Raw genomic sequence first — 24686 nt, 5'->3', positions numbered from 1 at the left:
GGCCTGCCTCTGAACCATAGCCCTTGGGTTACCATATCCCTAGGTTCAGCCCTCTGTGACCTGGAATTCAGCTCTGGCTTCTTCCTGTGATACAGTCTGACCCCACGTGGGCTCAGCCCATAGCCAAGTACCTTTTTGCCCTATCACCTTCTGCCCAGTAACCATGTGGCTCTGGATCAGTGGATATTTCAAATCTCAACAGCCCTAGGTCCCTCAATGTTACAATCAGCTCCTGAAGATTTTGATGCCCTGAATTTTTTTTTTTTTTTAAAGAAACTCATAATCTAAGATATTTTTTTAATTAATTAATTTATTTATTTATTTATGGCTGTGTTGGGTCTTCGTTTCTGTGCGAGGGCTTTCTCTAGTTGCGGCAAGTGGGGGGCACTCTTCATCGCGGTGCGCGGGCCTCTTACTATCGCGGCCTCTCTTGTTGCGGAGCACAGGCTCCAGACGCACAGGCTCAGTAGTTGTGGCTCACGGGCCCAGTTGCCCCACGGCATGTGGGATCTTCCCAGACCAGGGCTCGAACCCGTGTCCCCTGCATTAGCAGGCAGATTCTCAACCACTGCGCCACCAGGGAAGCCCGAAGGTACGATTTTTAAAGGTAGGTATAGTGTAGCTTCTGTCCCAACCTCAGCCACTACCTGACTTTGTGATTGTTTAAGAATCATTTTTAGGGCTTCCCTGGTGGTGCAGTGGTTGAGAATCTGCCTGCTAATGCAGGGGACACGGGTTCGAGCCCTGGTCTGGGAAGATCCCACATGCCGCGGAGCAACTGGGCCCGTGAGCCACAACTACTGAGCCTGCGCGTCTGGAGCCTGTGCTCCGCAACAAGAGAGACCACGATAGTGAGAGGCCCACGCACCGCGATGAAGAGTGGCCCCCGCTTGCCGCAACTAGAGAAAGCCCTCGCACAGAAACGAAGACCCAACACAGCCAAAAATAAATAAATAAATAAATAAATAAATAAATAAGAAAAAAAAGAATCATTTCTTCTCTCCGAGCCTCAATGTTTCTTTTCTGTAAAATAAGGATAATACACAAAATAGTTTGTTGGGGCACTGTAACTGTTCTGTGTCCTGATTGTTCTGTATCCTAATTTTAAGAAATAAAAATAATAAATGAAAACAATAGGGATAATAACTTTCCCCTCACAGAATTGTTGTGAGAATTAAACTAAAACCTATGTCAAAAGGGCCTAGAGGGCTTCCCTGGTGGTGCAGTGGTTAAGAGTCTGCCTGCCAATGCAGGGCACACGGGTTTGAGCCCTGGTCCAGGAAGATCCCACATGTCGCAGAGCAACTAAGCCCATGCACCACAACTACTGAGCCTGCGCTCTAGAGCCCGAGCACCACAACTACTGAAGCCCATGCACCACAACTACTGAGTCTGTGCTCTAGAGCCCGAGCACCATAACTACTGAATCCCATGTGCCACAACTACTTAAGCCCACGCGCCTAGAGCCCATGCTCCGCAACAAGAGAAGCCACCGCAATGAGAGGTCCGTGCACTGCAACGAACAGTGGCCCCTGCTGCTGCAACTGAAGAAAAGCCTGCATGCAGCAACAAAGACCCAACACAGCCAAAAAATAAATTAAATTAAATTAGATTAAAGCGGGGGGGGGGGAGGGGTAGAGCAGCAGTCCCCAACCTTTTTGGCACCAGGGACCGGTTTCCTGGAAGACAATTTTTCCACGGACCGGGGTGGAGGTGGGGGGGTGGAAATGGTTCAGGCGGTAATGCGACCGATGGGGAGTGATGGGCAGCGGCAGATGAAGCTTTGCTTGCTCGCCCGCCACTCACCTCCTGCTGTGCAGCCTGGTTCCTAACAGGCCATGGACCGAGGGTTCGGGACCCCTGGCCTAGAGTACAGCGCATGGCTGGCTCATAGTAAACAACAGGCATTAATTCCCTACCCTTCCCCTTTGATATAGCCTTATCCTCCAGCGGGAGAGGACACGATTTCTCCCTTCAGCAAAATTAACTCAACCAGTACCGTAACCAGGTCAGAAAACAGCAGGGCTGGCCTCAGACACTAGATATATTTCCTGTCTTGTATCTGAGCACTGACTCCAACTTACACTGCAACAGCTCGCTTTTGAGAGGCCACATTCTCACTCTCATAAGCTAGGTATCACACAGCTATTATTTTAAGAAGCCAAGATTAGCTCAGGGGTAGGCTGAGTAATGAGATACAAGTGCTTTGGGAAATCTGCTGGTTCCCAGTACAACTAATGAGTAATAACAACTGCATTCTGTCCAAGATATGGAAGACAACGCCAAGTGGCCAACAGCTCTTTGAAAAAGGCAGAGGACGTGATCAGAGGAAGAATATTTCTGTCCCATCCTACAGCATCTGCTTTGAAAATTTACATTTTATATAATCATTATTAAAGGTCATTTATGGTGTTTCATTTTTGTTCAGTTTCACTGAAGGTTATAATCACTAGAAAAGCTATACAATGTGGTAACAAGGAAGGGCTTTGGAATCATTAGCAATAGTTTAAGTCCCAGCTCTGCTACTTCCTTGCTATGTGACAAATGACAAGTCATAACCTCTCCGAGCCTCAGATTTCTCCCCTATAATGTTTTTTCAAAGTTCAGATCGTCCCTTCAGTGGGTTTTAAAATCAATTTAGTGGCTTGTAAATAATATTTTTTAAGTAAAAAAAAATAAAAAATCAGATGACTACATGTAATAAGGACAAGTACTATACCATGAAAGTATGGTTTCAGATATAGATATTGATACATAGATATATATACAAATACGTGTATAATGGATTACAATATAAAATATCTTTCTTACAGAGGATAATGGTCAAAACAATTTGAACGCAACTGACCTATAAAATGAAACTATCAGGTGTGTAATGTTATGTTCGTTATTTTTCACAGTATTTTAAAAAATCAAATAATATGGGATAAATGTTAGCAATTAACCCTACTAGAGTCAGAATGTCTGAACACAACCTTATTTAAGAATACTGGGAAGGGGGGACTTTCCTGGTGGTCCAGTGATAAAGAATCCGCCTTACAATGCAGGGGGCGTGGGTTCGATCCCTGGTCAGGGAACTAAGATCCCACATGCCGCGGGGCAACTAAGCCTGCAGGCCGCAACTACTGAGCTCGTGCGCCTCAACTAGAGAGCCTGCATGCTGCAAACTACAGAGCCCACGAACCCTGGAGCCTGCGCGCCACAACTAGAGAAGAGAAAACCTGCATACCACAACTAGAGAGAAGCCCGCGCACCACAAAGAAGAGCCTGCACACTGCAACGGAAGATCTCGCATGCCTCAATGAAGATCCCACATGCCGCAACTAAGACCTGATGCAGCCATACATACATACATAAATAATCTTTAAAAAAAAAAAAAAAAGAATACTGGCAAACGGACTTCCCTGGTGGTCCAGTGGTAAAGAATCCGCCTTCCAACGCAGGGGACGCGGGTTCGATCCCTGGTTGGGGAACTAAGATCCCACATGCCACGGGGCAGCTAAGCCTGCGTGCCACAACTACTGAGCCGGCGCGCCTCAACTAGAGAGAGAAAATAGAAGGAAGCCCGCACGCCACAGTGAAGAGCCCATGCACCTCAACAAATATCCTGCATGCCGCAACTAAGACCCGACACAGCCGAAAAATAAAAAGAATACTGGGAAAGTTCCTCTTTACTTGTCAATTTCAGATTCCCATCAGTATGTCCTTAAGTATATCATATAAATGAAACAGCCATCATCAACTGCCAAGAACACGTCCTTCAAAGTTACTGACACAGAAAGATCAGGTCTAATTAAGAACTGAATTTTAGCCTAAATTAATACAGAAAACCAGCATACAAAACCCTATCCACACAACAGTGATGTTGTGAAAACAACAAGAGACTCCTGTTGAACGAGCCCTCTTTGATGTGGAAAGAGCAATGAAACCAATGGTTGCCCCAGCATTCTTGTAAAAGAACTATCATTCTGCTAGGACACCTAGAGCTGGCCACTAACATGTGAAAGCCTTGGCAAGGTCTCCAGCTTGGGAAGGACTCCAGTTAAAGGTAGTGTCAGGGGAATTCACTGGCAGTCCAGTGGTTAGGACTCTGTGCTTCCACTGCAGGGGGCACGGGAACTAAGATCCCGCATGCCTCCCAGAGCAGCCCAAAATAAATAAATTAATTAATTTAATTTAATTTAATTTTTAAAAAAGGTAGTGTCAGGAGGACTCTTCTGCTTAAAACCTTCCAATCTCCTACCTTTGGGGAAAAATCCAAATTTCTTGTCACAGCTCACAAGGCCCTACATGATAGGATCCCATCCTACCTCTCCAACATTATCTCCTACCTGCATTCACTCCACTTTAGCCATGCTACTCTTTCTGCTCCTCAAACACACCAAACTCAATCCTATCTTAGAACTCACATCTCGTTCTCATTGCTCAGATCACACTTCTTTTAGCTCTTTATCCTCTAGGATTCTTCTTGTCATCGTTTGGCTCTCAGCTTGTATATTTTACTTCCTCAGAGAAGCATTCCTGGGTATTTCCTCATTTAAGGAGTCCCTCATCCAAATCTACCCCCAAGGCATTGTCCATCATCACATTACCCTATTTTATTTTCCTCATAGCATGGTTTCCTGTTTTACTTTATATTACTTTGTAAACTTATTTTTCTGTCTCCTCACTAGCATGCAAGATCCATAAGAATCTGTTCTGGTTTATTCTTGACTCACCCTAGCACCTAGAACAGTATCATTCATATATGTACGAGGAACATCGATGCATTCGTTTAACTGCACTTTCAAGATAACCTAAGAAAGAGAATTTACATACACAGGAATATCTGTGAACTGAGTTCAACAAGGGGTTGTTCAGCTAAAGATCTATAATGTGCAAAGCTTTCCTCTGAGTATCCACTCATGAACCATCTCTATCACAGGGCTATAGCTCCTGATGCCTAATGAAAGAATCTCTGATTTGGAATCAATGCTTAGCCTTAATCTCCTGCTTCCAAACCCACTGATCATCACCTCACTATGGAGTTTGCATAATGGCTCTGGAGCCAAAAGAGACAAGGGTTCAAATCTCAATTGTATCTTTTACATGCTGTGAGGTCCTGAACAAGTTATCTATTAAATGAATATAACAATACTTATCTCAGAGTTGTTTTGAAAGTTAAACAATGTATATAAAACATCTGTCACAGTGTCTTGCCTATAATAAAAATCCAATAAAATTAGCTATTATTCTATTATTATTCATTAATTCACTTTTTTTCCCAACTAATTTTTATTGATGTCTACTTCCTAAACAAGAGGCACAGGCACAATTCAAAAGGAATTTACTACAGTCCTTGCCCAGGAAGAGCTCACAGTGTAATAGGAAAAGATAAACCCATAAAAAATAAATAGAGAAGAATTATGTTTTAAGTCTCATCCAAGACGGCTGAAAAGAATCTGCCCTTCTCTAGCAAATCTGATATTAGGGCCTAGTTAGTCTGTAAAGTTAAAAGGCATACCAAAACCCTTCCAACTGATAAAATGGAATAGCTTTTAAGATGGGTCAGAACAGCTCTGTAAAGATGCCCCCACAAGATTACAAGAAGAATGGTCAAGAATGATTGTCTTAATAGCCAAAAGGTGTGAGCAACTAAGTGTCCATCGACAGATGAAAGGATAAACAAAATGTGGTCTATACGTACAAAGGAACGGAATATTATTCAACCTTAAAAAGGAAGGAAATTCTGACACATGCTACAATGTGAATGACCCTAGAGGACATTAAGCTAAGTGAAGTAGCCCAGTCACAAAAAGACAAGTACTGTATGATTCTACTTCTATGAGGTATCTTGAATAGTCAAATTCATAGAGACAGAAAGAATGGTGGTTGCCAGGGGCTGGGGGAGGAAGGAATAAGAAGTTAATGTTAGGTACAGAGTTTCAGTTTGGGGAAATAAAAATATTCTGGAGATAGACAGTGGGGATGATTATACAACAATGTGAATGTACCTAATGCTACAGACTACAGACGTTAAAATGGTAAATTTTACTTTACGTATATTTTACCACAATTTAAAGAAAAAAAGGAATGATTGTTCTGTAGTTTACAAAAAAGAGAGGGTGTGCATCCCTTCTTTTCTGACTTTGATCATTGTTATATCCCATAGCATATCAACCCAGCTTCTCCAGGTTAAGACAAGAGAAAAATTCCTGGGCAGTCCCCATATGTAGGATGCTGTGTAACATCTAAGAAATTACAAATACTTAAACATCCAAACCCAGAATTTACAGCAAAATAGACAGGCGCTATACACTGACCATGGATTTATTTCCACAAGTGTAAGAGAGGCAGAAAATAAACCAAAGTATTTATATGTCTAAACACCAGTTTAGGATTATATAAGCTAATTCCTTTATTGCTTCAAATTTTTAAAAAATAGTGTTAATTTGCGTTAAACAAAGCAACTTTCATATACTAAACAAAAATGTCACAACCGACAGTCCAAATAATGGCCTCATTTCCTAGTGCCCCAGAAAGACAGGAAATAATCCCAAGGACCCTAGTTCAGACAGACTAGAGAGAGTAGACTGTGGCTATCTTGCATAAAGGCTATGTCACAGTTCAATGGGATCCTATACTTTGGTAGCTTCCCCCCAGCAGTCCCCTATGTGACTAAGGACTAGGATAAGAGTGACAGCTTCACAAAGGCGATAAGAGATAAAGCTTCTTCCTAGCACATTCAAAGACTCCAGAATCCAAAACTTAACTTCTCTGCTGTCCATCCATCCAATTTTCATTAAGAGCAATTTGTAGCATCTAGGAAGCTTCAAAGTCAAATGCTACCTTTATTTTTACCTTATCAAACCCATAAAATCACAGCCAGGGTGTGGTCTGGACATGGGCCTTGGTTAAGATCACAAAAATTCTCAAATCAAATAATTGGGTTAAGTTAGAGCAACGTTCATCAACAATAAGATGACAGAATTCACGCAAAGTCGGCTTCCTTCTTGCATTTCAGGAAGGCTAGCATTGCTCCTAATACTAGTACATAGGTGTAAGTAACCTCTGAGTGGGTAATGCCACCAAACAAAAGCAACACCTTCAAAGTCTCTCTCAGTGACTCGAGGCAGCCAGACACTCAAACTGCCAGTCCTGAATTACGGCCTCTGAATGGTGAGGGCTTCACATTTCACTGATCAGGGCACAGCCCAATCAGAAGACAAACCCCTGCACTGCCAGGGACCAGCAAATCCGCTTTCTTCCAGTGTGCACATGACTGAATGTGCTTCTGTCCATCATCTGGGTCATATATAGTTCAATGCGAGCTGAGCAGACAGGGCTGCAAGGAAATCTGGCGCGGTTCAATACCTCATCTAGTCTGGGTTCCAGTATCTAATTTTTTTTTACTGACAAACTCATTTCTCTACCGGGACAGGATGCTGTGCTGGCTGGGAGTTCCATTTCTACAGCAAGAATCCTATCTGGAAACAGAGAAGTTGTCCTCTAAGCCACAGCAGCTCGAACTTTTTTGATTGTTGTTGCTGCTTTCTCCCATCACCCCCACCCCCTTTTGACAAAGATCCAACTGTAAAAAGTCTTACGTAACAGTTCAGGACTACTTCGGTTCTTTTACTGGGTAAGCACTTTCAATTTTTTTTTTTTTTTTTTTTAACTAAAAACCATTTTAACATTGAATCTGTTGAGAGGCTTGACTAAAATCTTTTAAGTAATTTGTGTGGTGAAATACTGTCAGTGGATTTTTTAGTCTCATTTCTGCACGTGCTCCTTTGTTCTCAGAACAGAAGCTTTTTATACACACCCCATAACGCAGCTGGAGAGAGTTATGAAGTCAGTTATTATAAGGAACACAAAGGTTGCTTTGCATTCTTTGCCTTTAGATAATTAATTTTGTATTTGTTTTCTTAAAACAAAGTATTAAAGAAGAGAGAAAGTGAATAAACAAAAGAATAAACTGTTGGAGAATCTAGCAAAGTTTGAAGTTTTTACCACCTTTTTTCTATCTGTAGTTTTGTGTGGCCAAACACTTGTGCTGCCTGGGGCGGTGGGGGTAGAGGCAAGCGTAGACAGAGAGGAACTAAGCCAGACATGGACAAAGGCATGAGCCAAAACCAGACAGTCCTGGCCGGTCGATAGGCCAGCAGTGGGTGAGACAGGTCAGCCAGCTGCAGGGGCGGGAGAGGGGGGGAAAGGGGCATGGATGTGTGAGGTGCTCATGCGTGCGATCGTGACTAGATTCTGAAACTGCCAGCCATTTTCCCAGCTATGCTTTGTGCAATCTAAAGGAATGCATCTCTTCTGAAGCAGTCTTGCCAGAGCCCAGTGATAGCGAGGAGTGTGATAAATACCACAACATATGTAATCAGAAAATACTGGGATCTGGGGTGGGCAAGAGGGAATGCAGAGGGTGTGGAAATTTTTTAGTGATCTGGAATGTGTTGAGTGACAGGAAGTGCCCCAAGCTCTCCCCCCCTCAACTCTTCTCAGTCGCGCCTGCTTTTGTCTAACTCTTGTAATCTACACACTACTGCTTACAAAACTGTCTGAGTTTAAGACAAAAAGAAACATAAAAGGCTCTCCCGTTCCACAGTACCTGCAATATGGAAGGAATGTAAAAAGCATGGCCCTTTAAGCCTGTGGACATTTTTTCAGGTATACAGGAGAAAGATAATATAACAATTTTCCAAGGATAATGAGAATTATGAATTATAGTCAGGCTTCCAAATCTAATTTTTAAAATCCTGATTCTGCTATACTTACAAATGCTTAAGTTGGTTCCTAATTTGAAGGAGGCTTGTTTGTTTGGTTAATACATCGCATTTTAAGTTGTTTCTATTTTCTCTGTATAAATTTGTGCTTTGGGAGGAAAAAAATGCAAATAAGTAGGATGCTCTGAAAAAAAGGAGATTTTTCCCTTCAATGGTTGGAAAGCATTTTAAAGGGTTGGTTTCTTGGAAAAAGCAGCTCCCTCTCATTTTTGCATGTATGCTATAAAGATCACTTTATGCCATTATAAATGTAAGGTAGAAAACTTTTGACAGAAAAAAATAGTGTTCTAAGCGAAAAACAACTTAGCATTTTCCCAAACTTCCATATTATCAACAGAAACACTAAAACTTAAGAGAAAAGTAGCCAAATAGTTGAATGGCTAACTCTACTTTTGGAAGATGAAATGGAAAATTAAGTGTGAATAAAATGATACTTGGGAATGTTTCTACCTCCTACTACAAAAGATGTTAGTGGTCAGCCCAGGAGTTAATCTTTCCTAGTGTGGCTCTGAGCCTTCATGCCGAGCAGACGTTATTCACATGACGATTCGAAAAGTCCATTCATATATCTCACTACCTGGATTTGAATAGAAACCAGACAGCAATTCTTTAGTTCCAGCCACCATTCGCCCCACTGGACAATAGCGATTTGTTAGCACAGAGTCACAGGCTGTGGGACACAAAGCTTGGAGCTGCAGAAAGATGGGGGATTCAGAGAACAGGAAATTACAGGCCCGATGCACTCCTGGCAGCTCTAAGAATACAAAAAAAAAAAAAAAAAAAAAGGCAACACAGCGATGCCATGTTTAAGAGCTACTTCTAGCATTTTTAACCACCTCCATTGTCATAAAAGCTCTATTGTTGGAGTATATAAAGTCACAAGTTCCATGTGCTCTCTTTTCTCACTACAGCGAACTTCATTCAATGCCTTGGCATAGTCAGAAAAATCAAAAGCACCCGGAGTCGATTAGTGGTGAGCTCTGATAGAAAGGAGAGGAGCATTTTACAACTAAAATGACAGAGAAAAATATGCTACTTAGTAACACATAATAAAATTAATATATTTTACAAATTATTTCATAAGGCCAGACAATCAAAACGAAACCAAATCTATCAAGACTCCAGGGAAATGAATTTTTCTTCAAAATATCATATGAAATCTACTATTTAATTCCATCAAAAGTTTCTTCAGAAGACACATATCAATTTAAAAATGAATCTTACATAGAACATTTCTGAGTTCTGGGTTGTACTTTCCAAAACAAAGAACTAAAATCAAAGCCCTGAGGATTTATTTTGAAATATTAGAAAGGAAAACTAAATTTTCTTTTGTTGGTTATCAAATTATTATAGCTCCCTGGCTAAATTTAGAAACTGTCTCTACTTCCCTCTCTTTAGATATAAAAAATGAAATTAATGGACATTCTAGGTGAGGGGAGAGGGATAATTCTCCAGTCTCAATGAGCAGTGGAAAACAGTACATGGGTTCCTGTCCAGGCCCTCAAGCCTCAACCTGAGCATCAAGGGGCCAGAATGGTGTCCATTTCAACAGGAGTAGCCCCTGCACAAGAAAGCTGTAAATGGTTTTGTTCTTCTGTGATCCATTAGCAAACACAAGTCCCAAATGATATCATACCTGAAATACTCATCAAATGAGATCATGAATAATCAAAAAGTGCTTTGGAAATATGAACTGTTCTACTCTATTTGGTCCTATGGCTTTAGGATAAACACATGCCAAATTTTATGTTGCTGGAAAACCAATCAGCAACTTTTAAACTACTAATTATTGGATTTCCTCAAATTCTATTACTCATCAAACACAAGAATCAATTACTACCTCAAACTGTGCTATAATCACATGTGGCTATTTTTATTTGAATTTAAATTAGTCAAAATTAAATAAAATTTAAAATTTGGTTCCACAGTTGCACTAGCTACATTTCAAGCACTCAACAGCCCCACGTAACTAGTGGCTATTATACTGGACAATGCAGAAACTGGACATTTCCAACTGCAGGAAGTTCTATTGGACAGTACTGATCTAGAGCATATTTATATCCAGAACACCTGTTTTCAACTGCACATCCAGCTAGACATGAAAGAAAGTGATCTCTAAGCAAAAAATACAATGACAAGACAAGGTAGCTAGCACTATGATACTTGAGAGATGTCTAAAAAAGCATTTTGAAAACAAAGGTTTCATTTTTTTCCTTGGTCTGTAATAAAGGTTATGAAGAATATTAAGACGGTAGCGGCAGACGGGTAGCAGTGGCCAGAGTAATTAAAATGTTCCAGAATGGTATTCAGTGTTACGACTACATGTCTTAACCTCCAAATCTACCATCAAATAATCAGACATAATAAACATGAATATGAGGTCCTTCGATTTGGATGCATTCTCAACCCATCCTGTGCCTGCTAGGTGCAAGAAACTGGGTCTTAGGGTCAAGTGGACATGGGTTGGAATCCTGGCTCTGCCACTTATTTACTATGTGATCCTGAATAAGTCACTTCCTCTCTTTGTCTCAGACTTCTCATGTATAAACCACGAATATTAATGCCTTCCTGACAGTCGTTTTAAGGTTCAAGGATCATATATATAAAAGATCTTGAACTGCTCCTGGCACACTGGAAAACACCCTGGAAATGTCAATTCTGTGAAAACACAGTAAGGGCTTGAGGTTCAATTCATTGTCTGAGACTCTTCCCAAACACAGAGAATGGAAATAGAAGGGTTCCAGGCTGATTTACAGCACAGGCCATTCTCTGTTTAAATTTTAATTAAAACAAACATGAAGATGAAAGCTGTCAACGCTGCACAAAGAATCTCACAAAGTCTTAGAAACAGAAATATTAGATGAACTGATTGAATGAATATAGGAAAATTATCATTTGAAAAGTGAGGTGGAACATCAGATTTTAATATCATGAGATGTATTTAATACTGATACTAATTTAATGCTATTACGTGTATAAGAATCATTTTCTTAAATTAAGAAATAATATTTCCTGGAGACTTTTTTGGAATAAGCTTTCTACTAATTCTTCTTGGTGATTAAAACAGAAACATGAAAATTCTAATATTGCCTATGACTAAGAAATTAAAATAGCCTCCTGCAGGTATGGGAAAGAAAATTCATGTCTTTTAAAATCAAAGCCATACACTTGAAACTAACACAACATTGTAAATCAACTATACTCCAATAAAAATTTTTAAAAATAAAATAAAACCAAAGCCATAGAAGGAATTCCTAGGCAAGATCTGTACTACATCTGTAGACTCATTTTAAAGTTGAAAGTAATCTAGCAGAAACTAGAAAAAGTAGGTGTTTCTTAATGATGATGCCAAATAACTGGAAAATGTTGAACATGCCACAAAATCTTTTCAGAGTACGAAAGGCAAGAGATTTTCCAAAGCAAACAGCAGAACAACATATAGGGGAGATAATGTGGTACAGTGTAAAATCTGAAAAGGTAGGTTCATAATCCCAGAAATCGGCTGGATTAGATATGACATGAAATTTTAGCTCTGCCACTATCTAGCTAGGTGATTTTTAACAAAGTCACTTCCAAGTCTTTGTTACCAGTGGTGGTCCAAAAAACGTATCTATACTGGAGGCTAAATGACAGATAGCAATTTCGATTTGCAAGAGGGTATTCAAATACTTATCAAGCACAGTGCTAGACCCAGGTTGAATGATGAACAAAATAGATACAGAAGCTGCCCTCTTGGAGATGATAAGCTATTAACTGAGATAACCATGGCTAGAGGCCATCTCATTTAAAAAATGGTAGGGATCTGAGTTCAGAAACTTTGAGAATGGACCCAATGATTTGGAGAAACTGCCGTGCCATCCTTCGAAGCTGAACTAACATAGTTCATAAGAATATGAAAGAAGGTACACCCTCAGCTCCGTTTGATTCAAGCAAAGAGAGATGCTAAACTACAAGACCTTAATGGATTTCAAGCCATTATGGAAACAAAATACTGGGTTGGCCAAAAAGTTCCTTCGGTTTTTTAAATAAAAATAAAAGACATTTTTCATTTTCACCAAGAACTTTATTGAACAACGTATTCACCGTTTTGTTCCACTACCTTCTGCCATTTTTCAGGCAACTTTGTAATTCCATCTTCCCAAAACTTTTTAATCTTTTTGAGCAAAGAACTGTTCCAGGTGCCTTTTACAGTCTTCCATGGAATTGAAATTTTTTCCATTAAGAGAATTTTGTGGGATTTCCCTGGTGGCGCAGTGGTTAAGTCTTCGCACTCCCAATGCAGGGGCCCAGGTTCAATCCCTGGTCAGGGAACTAGATCCCACATGCGTGCCGCAACGAAGAGTTCGCATGCCTCAACTAAGGAGCTGGGAAGCCACAACTAATGAGCCCGCCTGCCGCAACTAAGACCCAGCGCAACCAAATAAATAAATATTTTTAAAAACAACAAATTTAAAAATTAAAAAAAAGAGAGAATTTTGTAAAGACCAAAATAAATGGAAATCCGAAGGTGCAATGTCTGGTGAATACGGCGGATGAATCAGAACTTCCCAGCCAGCTGTAACAGTTTTTGCCTGGTCATCAAAGAAACATGCGGTCTTGCGTTATCCTGATGTAAGATTATGCGTTTTCTGTTGACTAATTCCAGATGCTCTTCATCGGGTGCTGCTTTCAGTTGGTCTCATTGGGAGCAGTACTTGTTGGAATTCATCGTTTGGTTTTCCAGAAGGAGCTCATAATAGAGGACTCCCTTCCAATCCCACCATATACACAACATCACCTTCTTTGGATGAAGACCAGCCTTTGGTGTGGTGGGTGGCGGTTCATTTCGCTTGCCCCACAATCTCTTCTGTTCCACATTATTGTACACTATCCACTTTTCATCACCCGTCACAACTGGTTTTAAAAACGGAATGTTTTTCTTATGTTTAAGTAGAGAATTGCATGTGGAAATATGGTCAAAAAGGTTTTTTTTGCTTAACTCATGTGGAACCCAAACATCAAAGCGATTGACATAACCAAGCTGGTGCAAATGGTTTTCAACGCTCGAATTGGATATTTTGAGTATGTCGGCTATCTCCCGCGTGGTATAACGTTGATTGTTCTCAATTAATGTCTCAATTTGATCAACTTCAACTGGTCTACCCGACCGTGGAGCATCGTCCAGCGAGAAATCTCCAGCATAAAACTGCGCAAACCACTTCCAACACGTTCGATCAGTCACAGCACCTTCTCCACACAATGCACAAATCTTTTTTTGCGTTTCAGCTGCATTTTTACCTTTCTTGAAATAATAAAGCATAATATGCTGAAAATATTGCTTTTTTCTTCCATCTTCAATATTAAAATGGCTACATAAAAATTCAATTTTAATAAGCTGTTTTTTTAAATGCACGCTGATACGAAAGCTGTCACAATACAATCTAACAAAATCGTTTCGAATGAGGTTAAAGACAACTAAGCGCTACTAGAACCATCTTACAGAAAAAACCGAACGAAATTTTTGGCCAACCCAACACCTTCAAACAAACATAGGGTGGTTTTGGTTTCACAGTGACCATTACTCAGATCTGTGGCGAACCACTATCTCATACAAAAATTCAGTCTCCTTTTGATAGGTGATGATTAAAAACAAGAAAATTTCTGGAGGAGAAAGAGTTAAGGGTGTCTGAACACTGAAAAACAATCCAGGAGCAGACCGTGATACACTGAAGCATTAGATGTGATACGTATTTCCTTCACTCCCTTCCCTAAGACTAAATTCTTAGCACTTACCATTTCCTTTAATGGCGCATGCTATGACATCATGACCACACAGCTAGCTAGTACTCAACCCATGACTCAGCTAGCTCTTAGCAACCAAGAATATTTCAGACATGGATGATAAACATGAAAAGAAGGCAGGGCTAGGGCTAGAGTCACAACCGGGCTTCTGTAACAATTTATCGTACAAACTAGTACCATGTCTATGAGGTATCTAAATATTAACCTCTCTTCCAATTGGAATTTAGTCTTTGTTGTCATAGGACTATATAAGAAGTTGCTGTTAACAATAAAGTATCTCCATATACCACAATGGCACAATGTTATTTCCACAGAATCTGAGGCTCCCAGTACCTAAATCCCAATCAAGAAATTCCCATTCTGGTTCCTTGACACTTACAGAACTTGGGTTTCCACACAGATTTTTTTTCCCCACCGGCAAGGACCCAATATCACGTGTATTTTGCTTTTCCTTTGTTCACTGAATATCAAAGTCAAGTGGAAAAGAGAGCTGGCAAATGTACTCAGAACAAATTAGACAGTTAAATCAAAAAAGAGGCTCCCAATCTGGTCATCTGTTACTATGACCTAGATTTTGTTAGAAGTATCTCCATTTGGCTTTCTAATAGCATTACATTTTATCAGGCTCACTTCTATGTATAATCCTATATTACTAGAACAGACAATCTCTTCTGCTTGGCCACTTAAAAGCTTCTAGGTATATAGTTCATTCTTTCAAAGGCTATCTGTTGAATGCTTAGTATATGCCAAGTGTTGTTGTAGGCACTGAATATACAATAGCAAACAAGACAAAGGTCCTGTCCTTCAGCATCGTAGTCACAAAGACTGGAATCCAGTCTCAGCTTAAGCACTCACCGACTGCGTGACCCAAGACAAATCTGCCTCTCTGAACCTTAGATACCTCCTCTAGGAGAAAAAAGGGAAAATAATACTACTTCAAAGAACTGCTGTGAAAAATATGTTTGTCAGTGTCTAGCATAGTGTCTGGAATACCACAAATGTTTGACAAACATAGCTAAAGTTTTACAAATAGTGGATATTACTATTATCCATTCTGCTTTTATATCCATGTATATGAGAATCACTCTAGTTTTAAAAAAAAATAACAGGTTTCAAAGGCTTATGTATATCTAAAATATTTATTTCAGATGTTAAGAGCTAAGCAGAGTAAGATCCACTAATGGATGAACTGCTACTTCTGATTATTGAAAAGTTTCTGGCTGTATATGCTAAACACAAGATAGCAAGAATACTATGAGAAAAATACTGTGAGAAAAATACTTTGAAGTTGGGATGTTAATGGTGAAATGGATCACTGCACTCACAGATTTCAAAAGGTAGAGCACTTTATCTCCAGCAGTATTACTATTTCAGTTAATTTAATCAGAAATTGTATAGAAGAAACGTAACTGAAATTTGGAGGGACTTCCCTGGTGGTGCAGTAGTTAAGAATCCGCCTGCCAATGCAGGGGACACGGGTTTGATCCCTGGTCCGGGAAGATCCCACATGCCGCGGATCAACTAAGCCCGTGCGCCACAACTACTGAGCCCGTGTGCTGCAACTACTGAAGCCCGCGCGTGCCCTAGAGCCCCTGCTCCGCAAAAAGAGGAGCCACCCCAATGAGAAGCCCGCGCACCGCAATGAAGAGAAGCCCCCGCTCACCACAACTAGAGAAAGCCTGCGCGCAAGCAACGAAGACCCAACACAGCCAAAAAAAAAAAAAAAAAAAAAGATTTGGATTCTCAAGTCTACCATAGCCATCAAGCAGGGCAAAGAAAGTATGTCTTTCCCCTAAAGATCATTATGGAAGCCTCATAGAGAAAGAAATGTCTCTGAAAAAAAATTCCTGGTTGACTATAGTGATATACTTTATAAAATAACTTATTTTTTCATCTTATAAAAATAGTATGCTTACTGAAGATAGACTGAGAAGCACAAAAAATATGAAGACAAAAAGTTATTCATAATCTAAAAAAAAGTTATTCATCATCCCACTATCTAAAGATAACCACTGTCAATAAATTTCCCTCTAGTCTTGTTTTGTAGTTATCTATTAGTGATTTTTAAAATACCAGGAGTTTTTGTCATTATATTCGTAACACCTGATCTATATAGAAAATTTGGATAATAAAAAAAATGTAAAGAAAATTTGTCACCTATAACCCCACTTACAGAGAAAATTCTTATTAATATCTTGGTGTAGTTCATATACAATGGAATCAATTCTTTATATACAATTTTATATTCTAATTTGTTCCCTTATAAGCATTTTTTAAAGTCTGTAAAAATGACTTTTTTTTAGATATCCAGGTGGTTTCCAGTTATTTTCTATTATAAATAATACTGTAGTGAACATATTTATACAGAAATCACTAACTACATTTCTGATAATTTTTTTAGTTTGACCAATTTATACTCCTACTAACAGGAACTGATAGCGCCTGTCTAACCCTAAGCTCATGAACACTGAGAATGTGCTATACATAATTAGCTGGTACCCAAATATAATAAAGTTTCCATTTCTTCAATAATGAAAAAAGAAGAGTTCTAAAGGAAAACTCAAAGTGAAATAAGGACAAGAAAATAGAAGAATCTCCCTAGTAAGATAAATTATACACCCTTGAAAATGATAGTCAGTTGACAGAAATCTTGAAAACCTTCCAAAAAGATACAGGGAAGTTGAACATTAGGCTCCCCAAATCTCAGAAGTAAAAACAAATCAAATCAAATCACTCTCTCTTGTAGATGTGTTCATTACTTGGAAACAATGACATGAATCAAGAATTAATCCCACCTTTGGGAGAAAAACAACATGGAAAACTGTGGTGATAAATTAAAATGCACAAAATCAGTATTTTCACATCTGAATTATTTTCAAATTTTAGGAGTGAGCAAAGAGCATTAACTATGGATATAAATTTTTGGTTTCCCAAATTTATAATAGAAATTACTATAAATTCTTTTTTTTTTTTTTCTTTTTTGGCTGCGTTGGGTCTTCGTTGCTGCGCACGGGCTTTCTCTAGTTGTGGTGAGCGGGGGCTACTCTTCCTTGCGGTGCACAGGCTTCTCATTGCGGTGGCTTCTCTTGTTGCAGAGCATGGGCTCTAGGCTTCAGTAGTCACGGCACATGGGCCCTAGAGTGTGTGGGCTTCAGTAGTTGTGGCACGCCGGCTTAGTTGCTCGGCAGCATGTGGGATCTTCCCTGACCAGGAATCAAACCCGTGTCCCCTTCAATGGCAGGCAGATTCTTAACCACTGTGCCACCAGGGAAGTCCTATAAATTCTTACCAAGACAAGAAAATAACCAGTAATATCACTCATTCAACAAAGCTTTACTGAATGACAACTTTGTTTCAGGTACTCTTATGTATAAGAAGAGATCCAAAGTCATTAAAAAGAGTTCTTTCCTCAAAAAGCTTGCCTTTAGTATGCTTCCCAATCTGGCCCTCTTACATCACGTAACATTTGCCCTGCCTAACTGCTGAAACATTAAATACTTCAGGCCATGACTAGAAAAAGGAAAACCTTTGAGGACACACACTGTACTGAATGATCAACTTAAAAATCAAAATTTCTTAAGAAAGAAAAAAAAAAGCCCAAAGTCAATAAAAACCAATTGAATAGATTCCACTTACATGGCCTCATACCAGCACAAAGTAATGTTTACCCAAGTACCTACAGTCAAGAGGAATTCAAACACTGACAGGAAGAAAACTCTTACTTCCCACAGAATAGCTAATAAAATTACTATCATTTTTCATTTCTTTGTAATTTTCCCTGTAAATCCTGCCTAATTTCAGTCTGACAAGACGGATCTCTCCTTAAGAGAAAATGACGCCCCAGGTTTCCTGCAGATATTTGAGAATATGTATATCACACAGAAAAGAAACTGTCACAGTAACTGCATGGTCCAAAAATGAAAGCTGATCAGCTCAGTGTAGAAGGTCAGATTTCTGGTAAAGCTTCGCATCTGCTAAGACTTTGATACTTATATATACCTAATATGTTTCAAAAATACACCCTCCCCAAATAATAGCAAATAACATTTATCAAGGGTAAGGGTCTACTACATGTCAGAACCTGCGCAATGTTTTTCTAAACATGTCATTTAATGATCACAACCATCTGAAGAATCCGGTACTGTTATTAGCACCTATTTTACTGATGAAGATACTGAAGCTTGGAAAGCTTGTCCACTGTCAAAACTGCTAGGAAACAGCACAGTCCAGATGACTGGTTCCTAGGGGAACTGCTCAGTTCACTATAGCAGTTTGATTTTCTATGGTTTGGTGGGACTTTTTTTCCTCCTTTAAAATTTTTCCTGTCAAAGACTAAATTTTTTTCTGCTTCTAACTTTGAAAAGAACTAGTTTCCAGGATCACAAGAATATGGGACAGTACAATGTAATTTTACATATGATGAAAATAGATTTCTGAATGTCAGCAAGTATGCAGTCTAAACTATGCATGGAACTTTAAAAATTAGCTAGATATCATTTATTTATTAGGCTTCAAGTCTCCAGAAAAAGTAGAAAGAACTATATAATCTCTCTTAAAAATTTACTTAAGTATAAACAATATAGTCTAATTTGGAGAAATACATTCAGTGTTTGCTAAAATAGACTAGTGTCCATTGCACCAATGCTCTATGCTTATATTGTAATGTTATTTAAAAGGATATATAATATCTTAAAAGAACGGCATCTCTGGATTATTATACGTGAATGTGAAAGCCTGTTGCAAATAGTAAAGCAAAATTATCATTAACATTATTTTAAGGCACTTGTTCTGCTTTAATAGTTCCTAGAAATTCATGGTTACCTTTTGATAACAGATAACTAGAATTCACCAGAAAAGATCCTTAATTTTGGGCAGGCAGTAAAATGTAGAGAAAAAAGCAGAGACAGTATGAAAACATGGGTTTAATCAAAGAACTTCGAACTAAAATTCTCTGAGCCTCAGTTGCCTCAGCTGTAAAATGGGAAAATACTAAGTTCCTCATACAGCTGAATGAGAGTCATAAATGACAAAGTGTCTCACTAAAAGTCATGATTCATTCATGATTCACTGTCAACAAATACAGATTGGGAACATGAAACAGTATGATCAAGAAAAAAATTAAGATGTGTATCTAGCTTGGGAGCACGGTATACCTAGTTTGGGAGCAACAAGGAAACGGATGTGACTTAGGAACTAGTGTATTAGGGCCCCATAGTGAAAGCCTTTGTCAGGTGAAAGCAATTAGATTTTATTTAACGGCAGTCAGGGCATCAAGTTTTAAAGTAAAGTCAAATTTGCATTTAGCCACTGGGTGGAAGGTAAATTAGAGGTGGGAGAGACTGGAGGCAAGGAGAATACTGAGGCTACTGCAATCATTCAGATGAAAAAAATGATGGTTTTGACCACAATAGTGGCAGTAAAGACGCAAAGGCTGTCACATGCTACAACACAGATGAACCTTGAGGGCATTATGCTAAGTGAAATAAGAAGCCAGTCAAAAAGAGACAAGTATTGTATGCTGCCACTTATATGGGCTATCTAAAGTAGTCAAATTCACAGAAACGGAAAGTAGAATGGTGGTTACCAGGGGTTGGAAGAAGGGAAAATGGGGAGTTGTTTAACAGATACAGGGTTTCATGTTTCCAAGATGAAAAAGTTCTAGAGATCTGTTGATCAACAATATGAACATACTTAACACTAATGAACTGTGTATTTTTAAAAAGTTAAGATGATAAATTTTACGTTATGTGTTTTTTACCACAGTTTTTTTTTTTTTTTTTTTTTTTTTTTAAGATGCAAACGGGAGGCCAGGGCTTGTTTTGTTTTATTTTGACATTTTGCTCTATTCAACCTCTGAGCAATTCTCTTGCTGTTTTACTGAACTGTAAAATAACTATGGCTAAATGAGATCTGATTTGCAGGGCACCGAAGTTCCACTTGACCTCAAGTATCTTACCCTATTACTTATCGTGCTACTTACTTAACATTTCCTTCATTAAAATTGCTTTTTAAAAAAGCATGCTTAAAATATTATTGAAAAATAACTCAAAATGTGAGAAGTACTAAACAGAATAAAAGGTAAAACCCCACCAATTCTCTCACAACCCTACTCTTGACCCAAAGTATTATTGGTTTGGTGTGATTCCTTCCAGACCTTTACTATAAATTTAAAAAAGTTATCATTTAAGGCCACTCTTAAGTGACTAACTCCAAGTCATTAACTAGAAATGGTCTCTTAACACAAGTCCTTGAGCCCTATGCTTCCCCTCAAACTTTTAAACCAAGCTTCTGCCTAGCTTTTTAAAATTTGTGTTTGTTCCAGTGTAAAAAGTAAAGCACACTCATCTCAAATGTACAGTTCAATGAATTTTTACAAAGTGAACACACTTGTGGAACCAACACCCAAATCAAGATATAGAGTATTACTAATACCTCTCAGAAACCTCCTTTGTGCCCCCTCACAGTCATTATATCCTCTCAGTAAACGTAACCACTATTCTGACTTCTATCACCACAGATTAGATTAGCCTATTTTTGAACTTTACATAAAGGTAATCACATATTATATAATCTTTTGTGTCTGGCTCCTTTTGCTCAACATTTTGTATAGGACATTCATCCATGCTGCTGCATACTGTGATAGTTTGTCTGGACAGTATTCCACTTTACAGATTATACCACAATTCATTTACCCATTCTACTGTTGATAGATATTTAGTTGTTTCCAGTTTGGGACTATTACAAATAATGTTGTTATGAACATTCTCATAAATGTTCTTTCAGCATACACTTTATCCATTTTTGTTGGGTATATGCCTAGTCATGGAATTGCTTATGTTCAACTTGCAAAGGTACTCCTGAAGAATTTTCAAATGTTTGCACCAACTTACACTCTACTTCTGCTGGCAGAAGTTGAGTGTTACAGTTGTTCTCTCCAATGCTTTAAATGGTCAGTTGTTTTGTTTGTTATTTTAATTTTAGCCATTCTGGTGGCCATGTGGTAGTATATCATTTAAAAATTTTTTTCATTATTCTGATATCTAGTGATGTTGAGTACCTTGGGCCAGAGTTTGATAGGTATTTGGGAGGTAGATTTAATAAATCTAAGTGACCAACCGATTGAAGAGAAAGAAGAGAAAATCTAGAATGATAGAAAAGGGAAATATATTTAGGAAAGGAAGAAGGGACAGAAAACGTACTCATTTCTGAAATTATTAGATTTGACTCTGCCAATGGAAATGGGTGAGACACGAGATTCAAGACTTGAATGCAACTACTGAGACTCAACGGGACACATAAAGGTTCTCACTTTAAAAAATAATTTAAAACAAACAAAAATCTCCAACACCACATCTTAGGTGGTAAAGAAAATAAACTTACAATCCAAAGGAAGCAAGATAAAGATACACTAAAGTGCAGTATTTCAAAAACAGAACCTCATAGATGCTTATGATTTTCCCCACTATAGCTTCTAGAAATTCCTGTGAAGATAACAGAAACAAATCTATAAAGAGTGATGAGTCCAGCAAATGGAATTAAAGAAAAATTCAAAGCCTTAATAAACGACAAGTTCACTAAATCAGATAGACAAGGATCTCCTGTGTTCAGACAAGAAGACTATCTGTGACACCTCAAGTTTCTCTATTATGAGAACATGAAGAAGAAGAAAAGAAAGGCTCACAATTAATCAACAAACTATGTGAGGATTAAAGACGAGAAACAGATTTGGAGCTAGGCTCAGTCTTCTGAGATTCACCTCATCATTGGAATATCTATAGCTAATTATTGCTTCTCTTTAAGTATTATGTGGTATCAAGAGCTTGGGGTCTGGAGACAGGCAAACCTGTATTTAAATCCTAACCTTCTATCTCTCCTTAGCGATTTTTTTTAAATTTTTTATTTTATATTGGAGTATAGTTGATTAACAATATTGTGTTAGTTTCAGGTATACAGCAAAAATAGGCAAGGGACCTCCTTAGCTATTTTACTCCAGGCAAGTGACCATCTCTAGCTTCAGTTTTCTCATATCCAGAATGAGAATAGTAATGATCCACACAACTACTGTGAGCATTAAATGAGATAATACAAAGTAAAGCACTTAAATACAATGCCTGACCCATAGTTAGGTTCTCCATAAATGTTGATATTATCATCTGCAAAATGGGACCAATTCACATACCCATTAAGATTGAAAAGAAGTAAAGTGACATGTATAATGCCTAGCTATAGGAGGCACACAAATGGTAGATATTATTATTACCCCCTACTTTTAGGGAACTCTGTATCATTCAATGTCAAACTGCATATGAAATGGTATAGTGCACTGATTAAGAACACAATGGGTCTGAAACTCCTGAATTTAAATCCTGGCTCTGCCACTTAGCTATGTGATCTTGGGCAAGTTATTTACCTTACTTTGCCTTCCTGTTTTTATCTGTAAAATGGAAAAAATAATAAGCATCTATCTCATTGGACTGTTGTGAAGATGAGACAACCCTTCTTTTTAATTGCTTTATTTATAAAGCTCTAAAAACAAAACCTGGAACATAAGTACTATATAAGTATAAGCTGTTATTATTTTAATAGCAGCAGTATACATGTTTTGTCTGAGACTTCTGCATCAAAGAAATGGGGAGGGAATTCCCTGGCGGTCCAACTCCATGCCTTCACTGCCAAGGGCCTGGATTCGGTCCCTGGTTGGGGAACTAGGATCCCACAAGCTGCACAGCACGGTCAAAAAAAAAAAAAAAAGAATTGGGGAAATAAGTTTGGACATAAACAATTTAACATTCTTCTTATGGATAAGAGAAGCCCAATGAAAATATTCATATACTCATCCTCAAAAATGGAGGGAAAAAGGCTGAAAGAATAACAAGTTACACACAAGAACTGTTATCACTACTAAGGAAATATGACCTCATCTGTCCAGAAATAGTTAGGGGGAAAAAAAAGTGCTTTCTGGCTCTGCCCTAACTGTGCAACAATTCAGATGAAGGAAGCCTACATTGCACAGAGAGAAGGAAATAATTTTTCCTACTTTTACCTTACAAGAGCCTGATAACCAACAGAGCTACCTAGAGAGACTGGTGCATCCTCCTATCTTTTTTAGATAAAGGAAAGACTGCTTAGAACAGAATAACCAATTCTGGAAGCCTTCTTAGAAATGTCTTTCTGCATTATTCTGACATCTTTCCACACTCCACAAATCTTCATTCCTGGGCAAGTCAGAAGAGGTATCTAAAGAGGCAAAAATGCCAGTGAGTAGCATACTTTAGAATTAAAAAGAAATACCATGCTTGTTCTTAGGTCACGATGTCAATCCTGTGGACTGGTTCTTGTAGCTGACTCACAAAATGAACAAAATACTGAACTGCGTCGACAACAAATAAAATCAGTGAATTGTAGCTTATCTGTTTAAGAGTTTATGCCTTCTACCAGACTGTGGGCTTCTTGAAAAAAGATCTTATTCATCACTAGCATCTAGTACATTGCCCGGTACACACAGAGAGTTCAATAAATGGTGACTGAATTTAGTCATTGAGCACCTCCCCCTTGTAAAAGGTACTATGTTAGGTGCCAGAGAGCCTGTAATGGTTCACTTATGTTGATGCCAAAACATTTTAGACTATTTAAAAATTAAACAAGGCCAGATTTGGTTAAGGAGCTGCAGCTGCATTTGCACCCGCTCTCATCCCAGACTTAACTCCGAACAGCAAGGCTACCCTCCTCTGCATGCCTGTGGAAGCAAATTAAATATTTCCCTCAAATGATGGAGAGCCTCTTCCCATGCAGCTCTGGTGTGGTGTTCTTTCTGCTCAGCAAAGGAGGCAAACTCCAGAATCTCTGGTCATAAAAATGTGATGTTAGCAAGAACAGGTGCTGAGTAAGCCTGGTACACTTCCAAATGAAGTCTTGCCATCTAGAATTCTGAATTGAGGATGCCAGACTCAAGACCATCTGGATTTGCTCCTCTGGCTTTGAGCTTTCTCTAAGAGAGGCCGGGAGAAAGTATGCTGTTGCCAGTATGTGTAATGTGTAATTGCATACTCAAATACTGTACTTTGGATAAGAGTCCAAGACTTGGCAAATGGATGGAATGTAGCACGTGGAACTTTCTGAATAGAGAACCATGCA

General features: G+C 38.7%; 1 protein-coding gene and 1 long non-coding RNA gene across 2 annotated transcripts in view; one reads left to right on the top strand and one right to left on the bottom strand.

The window, feature by feature from the left end:
* Nucleotides 1–24686, bottom strand: part of NR6A1 (nuclear receptor subfamily 6 group A member 1) — a 211986-nt gene that overhangs the window by 111012 nt on the left and 76288 nt on the right. The gene's annotated exons all lie outside the window — the stretch shown is intronic.
* LOC133098228 (uncharacterized) overlaps nt 7322–24686 on the top strand; it is a 37091-nt gene continuing 19726 nt past the window's right edge. Inside the window, exon 1 of the long non-coding RNA XR_009702128.1 lies at nt 7322–7621. This is a non-coding gene — a long non-coding RNA (uncharacterized LOC133098228). The remainder of the gene's footprint in view (nt 7622–24686) is intronic.

The sequence above is a fragment of the Eubalaena glacialis genome, chromosome 9 (assembly GCF_028564815.1).
Source record: "Eubalaena glacialis isolate mEubGla1 chromosome 9, mEubGla1.1.hap2.+ XY, whole genome shotgun sequence".
Classification (NCBI taxonomy): domain Eukaryota; kingdom Metazoa; phylum Chordata; class Mammalia; order Artiodactyla; family Balaenidae; genus Eubalaena; species Eubalaena glacialis.
This window is presented reverse-complemented; position numbering and strand designations above follow the sequence as displayed.